General features: G+C 37.3%; 1 pseudogene; it reads right to left on the reverse strand.

Annotated features, from left to right (window-relative positions):
* LOC144382179 (large ribosomal subunit protein uL6 pseudogene) overlaps nucleotides 1–3,916 on the reverse strand; it is a 30,034-nt pseudogene extending 26,118 nt beyond the window's left edge.
* Between the last annotated feature and the right edge of the window lie 6,013 nt (nucleotides 3,917–9,929).

Raw genomic sequence — 9,929 nt, forward strand, 5'->3', positions numbered from 1 at the left:
GGTGCTCGATGAATCTAGGAAACTTTAAGGAACTTGTTTTAGGTTCTAGCTCGTGACTATAACCTCTTTCCTGTTTTAAGTATTGATTAGTTTACATGTTGATCCCTGGCACAATTCGGAGATAAAAGCAGTGATAGTAATTGTTTAACCAGCTTCAGGAGGCTTAATAAAACTATCATTTATAATACATCTCATGTCTAAACACAAAGAATCATGAATAATGTATACTCTGTGTGTGTGTGTGTGTGTGTGTGTGTGTGTATTTCAAATGCCCCCAAAGTTTTGACCTTTGTTATTTGGCACTTTAATTTTTGTTATTTGGTTTAATTTATTTAATAACAACAGTAAAAGAATTCATTCTCATTTAATTCAGCATAGGGTTTTTTTCGGTTGTTTGGAAGCATATGTATTATACGCTAGGTACTGTTCTAGAAACTGGGTTCCAATGAATAAGACAGGTGTATGAGACTGGTCTGCGTCAAGAAATAGAACGCCACTTGGATCGTTCAACCACAGAGACTTAAAGGACTATTTATATTGGTGAGCAGATTTAAGAGAGGATGTTGAGGGCACTGTGACTGGTAACAAGGAAAAGCATTACCACCCAAGGCTTAGAGGAACAAGGGGAGGAAACAGTTACCAGAGCTCCTTGCAAATAGCTCTGTGGAGAACAGGCTGCCCTGCAGGAACTGTAGTTACCAGAACCAAGGCCCAAAGCACAGTGACAATAGAGCAAAACTACGCTGGCTACAACTTCTCCTCTCTCTCTTACTTCCTGTTTGTGCTTTCCATGGGCTAATTCCAAGCCCAAGGACCCAGTATTCAGTCTGTCAAGGTGAGCCTCTTGGACTTAGAGTGGAGCCAAAAGAAATGGAAGGTGGTCATGAGGGCACCACATGGAAAATAAAGGGCATACCATCAATCAGTCTTTGAAGAACTTATACTTCTAATGGTGGAGACAAAGAGGTAAATGGGCCATGGTAATGGAATATTGTATGTACAAAATGGAGGATATCCCAGAGTTCTGTGGAAGCACAGGGAGTGAGATCTACTCCAAAGTAGGGGTGCAAAAGGCTTCACTAAAGAAATGATTCTTAGTACAACATTTGAATTCTGACTAATATTCAGATAGGCCGAGAGAGGTGGGGAGCAGAGTATTCTAGGCAGTGAGAAGTTCAGGGTCTATCATAGTAATTATATAAATATCCACCCAAATCATTTATTTAAAAATCTATTAGATATCAAATCCTGTGGCAGGCAGTAGGGATTTAAGACATGATTGTTATTTTCAAAGGATTTGTATCTTTTTTTTTTTTTTTTTTTTTTTTAGAGAGAGAGAGAGCAGGGGTAGGAGGGTCAGAGGGAGAGGGAGAGGGAGAGAGAGAATCCCAAGCAGGCTCCACGCCCAGCACAGAGCCCAATGCGGGGCTCAATCCCACAACCCTGAGATCATGACCTGAGCCGAAACCAAGAGTCAGATGCTTAACCAACTAAACCACCCAGGCGCCCCTGGATTTATATCATTTTTATATTCAGGATTGTTAGATGACTGACTCAAAGAAATATAAAATAGGATTAAATTATGTCTATTTTTATTACAATTTAATACTCATTTGACTCACCATGTTTTACACCAGAGTTTCCAAAGGGTATTCTGAAGAATACCACTTCTTATATAAGTGTTTCTCAAGAAATAGGTTTTGTAATTGGACATATTGGAAAGAGGCTGGGTTAAAAAAAGTTAAACAGGCACTTTTAGAGCATGATGTCTTGGTCTTTATTATGCAATTGTGCCCATAATACCTGAGGCAACTAAATAGATTTTGTCTTCCAAACTCATTTCAACACAGAAACCATTGACTGAGAAGCATGTGTTGAGTCTAGTGTTCTGAGGAACATAATTCCAATATGTGGCAGCTATCTTTCCCAAATTAAGAAAAAAAAATCCAATTAGAAGATGATTTAAATTAGTAGACAACTCCAATATTTAAAGGATGACAATATTTTCTGTTTATGGGCATTAAAGTCATTCATTTTTATTTCTACACATCTTGATTTTCTTTTTTTCAGTTTTAGTTTTCAAGTCTTTACATTGTAACTTTCAAGGACTGAAAGACAGACCTGAAACAGAAGGCAAAGCTGCCTGCATAGACAGGGAGTGTGATGGGGGTTTCCACCTTTTATGTCATTTTCAACATCAGCTGCCACCCTGGTAGAAAAGGTGCCAATGAAAGTTCGAGGAGTTTGTTGTTGTTGTCTTCAATTGCTATGTATCTATTTTCAAGTTCAGGGTTAACTAGGAGGGACTACCATTGTTTTCTACTTTTCAAAAATAATAAAAACTCACTGCGTGTTGATCTCAAATCCAACATCATGTAAAAAAGTCAAAGAAGATGAAAGCATTGAGCAGAAATATCAGCATTAGAAGATCTGGATTGCTTGTTCTTTTTTTTTTTTTAAAGATTTATTTATTTATTTATGAGAGAGATGGGGGATGGGGTAGAGGGAAAGGGAGAGAAGAGACTCCCCACTGAGCACGGAGGTGAGATGGGGCTGGATCTCATAACACTGAGATCATGACCTGAGCTGAAATCAAGAGCCAGATGTTTAACCCTTAACCGACTGAGCCACCCAGGCACCCCTTGTTCTATTTAATAAACTCTCAAAATGTATCTTCTTCTATTTGTACTGTGTAGATTTTCCATTTGATAAAGTATGATATTTAAAGTAGAGCCCTTTCAGTGTGTAATGCATTTCTCTATTTGATACACCAAGCTTTTTCCTGCTCCTGATCTCCTTGGTATGGGGAAATGGCAAAAAAGTTGAAAAGATAAATGTATGTCTTTTGGTAACGTTCAGCACATACAGCTTGATGGACAAAGATATACTAAGTTTTGTATGAAATTTTATGTCTGCCCCCACAATAATTGGAGTGAAAGTGTTATGGTATGGGTTGATGCAAATAGACTTAGTATGCCAAAGAAATCATAAGGAGAGAGGGATAGATAAAGATGCAGTCATATATATTACCACACAGTGCTGTGTTATGTTGTCTTTTTAAGTATATCATAAGACAAAAACCCCCTCAACTCACAGAGCTCCATAAACCGGGCCCCTGGTCCTAGACAGCCCTATGAGCAACTTGCTATTCAAGTTTTGTCTAGGTCATTTGGATTTAGTCTTTTCTACAAAAAAAAAAAAAAAAAAAAAAGCGGGGGTAGGGGGATGAAGGAGGTGGTGGTGGAGGAAGACTAATTTTCCTTCCCTAGAAGCTCAGAGCAAAACTGCTTGCTGATTGTAAAACGCTTTCAAATGGCAAGTGCTTCTCCATAAATGTTCATCTTTATTCATTTTTATGTAAAACAGATCACATCAAAAGAGACAATTATTCCTTGAAACTAGATGTTGCTTTCTTGATCACCTTTAAATTGAAATCCTCATGTGAGTGGAGGGTAGACAGTAGAGGGAAGATGAAAGAATCAGACTTCTATGGGGCGCTAATTCAATCAGAAGGAGAATCATCACTGAATCTGCTACTTCAAAACCATTCGGGGGGGATCAAAAAGCCACCAGCAGACCCGTCGGAACAATGACTCTGCATTTTGGTGGCCGTGCAATTTTCTCAGCTACTGATTGGTATGAATAACGCTGACGGAGTCCAGGCTGATAACATCACTGGAAACGAGGGATGAGGTCTGTGAAGATCACAGGAATGGGAAATCCCTCCGTGGTGGTGCGTCTCATCGCGGTACAGATCTCATCAACATCGAAGAGTGACCTTTAGTGAAGGAAGCGTAGGGTGGAATTCTAGTCTCTTTGATTCTTTTTTTCTGGTTTGAGTTATGAGGGCGCAACAGCCAGCAGCAGCATGTAGAAGTTGGGTCGGTGAAGTTTCCTCCAAACGATCTTGGTCCATCTCGAGATGACAGTCTGCACAATTATTCCGTGTCCCAAGCCCACTGACAAAGCACCGTAGGAACTGACACGACTAAATCAGAACTCTAATCTGTTTTGAATAACATGCGTGGAACCTCAGATGTTATCAATCTTTACCGGCAGTTTTAAACTGGTGACGTAAAAGGTAGACATGCTATTTTTCTAAGAATCCATGGAGTTTTAGTTCCTGCATTGCCAATGAGCTGATAACTTGGGGAAACATTCATTCTCCTAGTTGATATGTTTTGCTTGCATTTAGATCTTTTTTGAGGTTTTGTTTTTACGACCTGTTATTGAAGTGTGACATACATACAGAAAAGTGGACAAATCATAAGGGCACAGCGCCATGAATCTTCATAACATGAACAAGTTGTGTGACCTGCACCCAGATGAAGAAATGGAATTTACTAGAATTCCGGAAGACTCCTCCTGCTTCTTTCCAGTCACTGTTCCCTTCACAGGATAATCATGATCTGATTTCTGATACTGTATATTTGTGTCTGAACTTCATATATAAATGAGTTATATAGTATATATATCTTGTGTCTGGTTTCTTTTGCTTAATATAATTGTGAGTAATCCATATTATTGTGTTAATTCTCACTGCTGGATAATATTCCATTGCACGAACATACCACAGTTTATTCATTTTACTAATGAAAGACATTGGATTTTTTTCTTATTTTTGGCTGTTACTAATAGTACCCTTACAAATATTTTTTACACATCTTTTGGTGAATATATATATATATTATATATATATATAGAATATATATATATATGTATATATATGTATATATCTTGTTTTGGCACATCCTGAGGATCAGAATTTCTGGGACATAGGTTAAATGAATGATGTGCTGTAGGAAATATTGACACTGATTTTCCTCCTTGGAATCCAGAGGAATGAAAGGTACATCTCACATTGACTCAAATGCAGGAATTAAACATGGATATAAAGTGAAGGTCAGGTTTTGCTTTATAGCAGGTTTGTGAGTTTATGCTTTACACGGGTGCCAAATTGAGGAGCCCAGGTGTTCCCACCATCATATCCTGGTGTTTCTCACACTATTCTAGAAACCAGTTGCTTTCCTGAAATCACTGAGTATCTACACTGCAATGAAATGTTGCCAGAAGACAGCTTTTGATAGACTTAAATTTGATAGTTGATAGTTGAAGTCTCATTGCAAGTGTGTATTATATTTTCACTGTTGAAAGTTAGCCAGGACAGATCAAGGAGTCTCTAACTAGAAAAACCTTCCCAGCTTTGGGGGACAGAAAAGGAGGTAGGGTGGCCCTCAGATGGAATATTCCAGAAGAATATTGAATTTTGTTGAAATATTCCAGGAGAATCATGATATGGTTATAGTCAAATTAAATCTAAAAACAACCCCTAATGTCATATCAGAAAGAGAATTTCAATTTACATGAAAAAAAACACAAACAAACAAACAAAAACAGAAGAGCTAAGGGTAAACCTCTGCTATCAAATGGATAAATAAATGGTGGACCTGGGGCCTGATCAGAAAATGGTGCAAAGCAAAATGATTTCTATATACTGGCCTTTTCCAAAGGGAAGATTAAATGCTGCTGGAGGACAGTTTTTGGCATAATGAAATTGCAGCAATTTGGATGCAAAGTAAATTTCTAGATTGTGTAAAGGTTTGTAATCACTTGGAAGGATATCAAAACATGCCAGTGAATGAAACCACCTCTTCTGTATGAGGAATGTAGCACATGCGGGGTCTCTTTACAGACCCCGTGTCTGTAAGGTGCACCTTGCATAATTTATTACAGACGACTTACGGACTGCAAAGCTCCGGTGCACAACTTCAGGAAATGAATAATTTATCAATCTTTTAAAGATACTCTGGAGCATTTCTAAAGGCAGACGGGAGAATCTGCAGTGTACTACACATAATTTTTCAACAATAGTAGTATAAAATTAAATGACCATTGACGAAAATATGGGCATGGGATTGTGAAAGTGTACACGGCGATAGAAGGGTTCCCTTTTCTATTTGGTAAAATGGATTTTTATTGGCTATAAAAATATCCATGCACTTAGAGAGATTTCCTTAGCAGATGAGTATAACAGTTATATTTGTAGTACCCTTTTAATATTATTGAATTTAATTGACTTATATTTATTTGATTTATATTCCTACCTAACTCTTCCTAGGACATATGCTGCAAATTGACTTATATTGATTTTTTAATTTATTGCCTTGTTTAAATTGTCTGGAAAAAAGAAAAGATCATTTTTTACATTTCACAATTTTCGAGAAGAAAATGCTTTTTTAAAAGGGGTAGATTTATCACTTGATGTGCTTATGGTTATGAATGAATGAATGATCATATTTAACTGGAACACATGGGAGAAAACATTTCTTATAAGTTGTACAGAGTCTTAAAAATATAAACCTATTTAATATATGGTTAGGTTTTTAAAAATGTTTTTTAAAGATTTAATTTATTTATTAGACAGAGAAAGAGAGAGAGAGAGAGGGAGCGCAAGGGGGGGGGGCAGAAGGAGAGGGAGAAACAGGCTTCCCACTGAGCAGGGAGCCCAACTTGGGGCTCGATCCCAGGACCCTGAGATCATGACCTGAGCCGAAGGCAGACACTCAACTGACTGAGCCATCCAGGCACCCCCCTGATTGGGTATTTTATTATTTACTGTTAATTGCTAGTAGGTATAAGCCCAACTATAGTCTTTAAACACAACACATATATTTTTTTTCAATAAATAAGATACCATATTTATTACAAGCAGGTCAAATCATCCCAAATTTGGCAAATGGAGCCTGTTAAAAAATTCAGATATGTTGTTTAAACCTTAAAACTTATCATTGAGTCCATAAGAATTAAATAAGAATGCCAAGCCACTATTCTTTGTGTTTTAGCAAAAAAATAACAAAAAGTAAAACTAGTATTATTAGCATTTTAAAATGGTTAATCTCTCATTATTCCTAGGAATAAAAATGTAGTAAATATTCAGTTAATAGTAGCACTTAGCTTTTTCATTAACTCATAAAATTTGCACTGATAATATTTATATTTACTGTCATAATGCTAATATTCCCTAAATTCATCTAGAGAAATGATTGTAATTTATTATCTACTAAATTACAAATGCTGTGAGAATATGTGTGTGTGTGTACATACACACACAGATATATCAATAAAAATACTGTTGATTTTCAGTTACAATTGGTAAAATTTATTTTAAATCTTAGGTATGGGTTTCAAAATAAGAATTTGAGAGTTATATTAGGTCTTATTCTTATATATAAGGAAGAACTAAAAAAGAGCATGTTCTAGGATGTCATTTTGCTTTTATCTTTAGTTTCGTACATAATAAAAGTTATCATTTATTGAATACCTATTATGTTAAGTCTCATACTTGGCATCCTATACACCTTATTAATGATACCTGCAAATGCTCTTCTCTAACAGTATTTCAAATAGGATGACTACTATGTGCCGAGAGCTTTGTTACTTTGGTTACAGCCGTGGATAGTTCTGGTACAGACCCTACTCTCGGGGAAATGGTATTTTGATCAGAGAAACTAGAAATCAACACAAACCAAGTAAATAAATACATAAAAAAGAGAGTAGTTAAGTGCCACAACTGATAATAAATAATAAAATAAAATAAGTAACTCAACAAGTCAAGGAAAAAGAGAAGGATGGACAGAGCAGTTATTCCAGAGAGTGGTAGGGGAAGGCTTGTCCGAGGTGACACAAGAGCAGAGACCCCAAGGGATGGAGGTAATGAGTTGTGTGAAAAACTGGGGGTAATCCTTCTGTGAAAAGCCTGGGAGCTGCAGGGGGCTCAGCATCTTCATACCAACATCAGGAAGGCTAGAGAGTGACAGAGACAAAGGAAGAGAGAAAGGCATGGGCCAGCCTTGTCAGGTCGCTGGAGTCATTTGAAATTTGCTCCAAAAGGGATGGTGATCCCTTAGGGAGTTTTAATCAGAAAAAATGGCATGATCTGATCAGCATTTGAAACACGCCTCTCTGTGACTCTGTGGGTAACTGAGTGGAGAAGGAAAGAAACAGGGAGATGATAGGGGCGCCTCGGTGTTTCAGTCAGTTAAGCCTCCAGCTCTTGGTTTCCACTAAGGTCATGAACTCAAGGTGGTGAGATTGAGCCCCACGATGGGCTTCCTGCTCAGCATGCAGTCTGCTTGAGATTCTCTCTCTCTGCCCCTTCCCCCCCTCAATAAATAAATAAATCTTTAAAAACAAGAAGCAGTGAGAGGGGAGAGTGGCCACGGCTGAAGTGAGGGATGACAGTGGCCTGGATGAGAGAGCTAGTCTTGGAGACGGTGGGAAGTGATTGAATTCTGGATATATGCTTACATCAGTTAGTCTCAATAAGAAACAGATGGTACACCCAAATCTGGATAACTCAAGCAGAATCTATTAACAAGGGGATCATTTACAGAGTTGTAGGGATAGGGACATTCTACTACCCCTTATTTTGTACCTTCACTTTGCTCACACTTTGGTAAATTACTACGTATATTAAATTCTCTCCAGATAACCCAATTGAATTGAATTGAATTTACTTTCAACTTCCTGCCAGATCCTGATGGATACATTACTGAACCCCCAGATTTTGCCTGATACATGATAGGTTCTCAGTAACTATTTGAAGAATGAATGAATGAATGAATGGATCTGTAGGAAAGCTTGTGGTAGGATAAAACAAATATAATTTACCAAAGTACTTGGCACATAGTAGTCTCTAAAAGTGTTGCATTTTTTAATTGTCAAATTATTACTCCAACATTTGCATTCATCCAGTCAAAAAATTTATCAATCAGAAGGCACAATATGAGTCCCTAGGAAAGACAAAGATAAATACACAAATCCTACCCTCAAAAAGCTTATACTACTCAAGGGTTCTGTTGTGAGACACGATTACTATGTTTACTATTATGGGATTATGTGCCAAAGACTATGGGCGTAAGAAGATAATTTCCCATAACATTGGGGTGCCCTGGGACATTCCTGGGGAGGATTCAAAGAGGTGAGATCCATGATGGGTCCTGAAAGGTAAGTAGGAGTTAACTACTCCATCAATGGACTCAATGGCCAGGGTCAAATGTGGTATGTGGGGAGCTAGATGGGGAATTTTTCATAGGGAAATGGCATGTACATAACTAAGGAGCTTTGCTGACAGGAGCTATTCCTGGGACTCTAGTTAGTTGGGTTTTGGCTGGAGCATTTGGCTAATGGTGAGAGATGAGTTGAGAAAGGTAGTCAGTCACCTGATATTAAGGGTCTTAGAATCTTCATTAAAGATCTGCACTTTATCCATTTGTATTAGGCAGTCATTAAAAGATTTTAAGTGAAGAAACATCATATTATAATACACTGCTAGGACAAAACAGGACTGGGGTGCAGTAAGGCTTTAGCAAATTGTTGTAGTAATCGAGATGAGAAATGATGAATTTCTGAACTAGAGCATCTGGGATGGGAATGGAGCCATAAAAGAAAAAAAAAAAAAAAGAAAGAATTCACAAAGGGATCAACAGAGCTTCATTACTGAATAGATGAGGGAAATGGGGATATCTCTAAAATCTAATTAAAATAATTCATAGTAAGCCCTGCGTCATTCTCCAGTCTTTAACACTATCAATAAATACCTCATCTTTAAAATTCACATCACACTAGCTAATTAACATGATTTTCCAATTGGTGGATTGTAGGAAATTATATGACTAGCTTGTTAAGAATTTGTTAGAATGGTTGGTGGTATTTGATTGCTCTTAAGTCACACCAAGTACTCTTAACTTTTCCTAAGATGAGCCCTGGGGAAGGTCTTGGCTAGGTTAAAATAATGACTATCGGTATACAATTAAATTTGTTTTATGTCTGAGAAGGCTTAGGCTTCATTTTCACTTGGTGGTTTTAAAAAATAATTTGCATAGAGTTATTGAAATGAATGATTTTTTTTTTGCCATTTGCATTGAGCA

This window comes from Halichoerus grypus, chromosome 6 (genome assembly GCF_964656455.1).
Source record: "Halichoerus grypus chromosome 6, mHalGry1.hap1.1, whole genome shotgun sequence".
In the NCBI taxonomy this organism is placed as follows: domain Eukaryota; kingdom Metazoa; phylum Chordata; class Mammalia; order Carnivora; family Phocidae; genus Halichoerus; species Halichoerus grypus.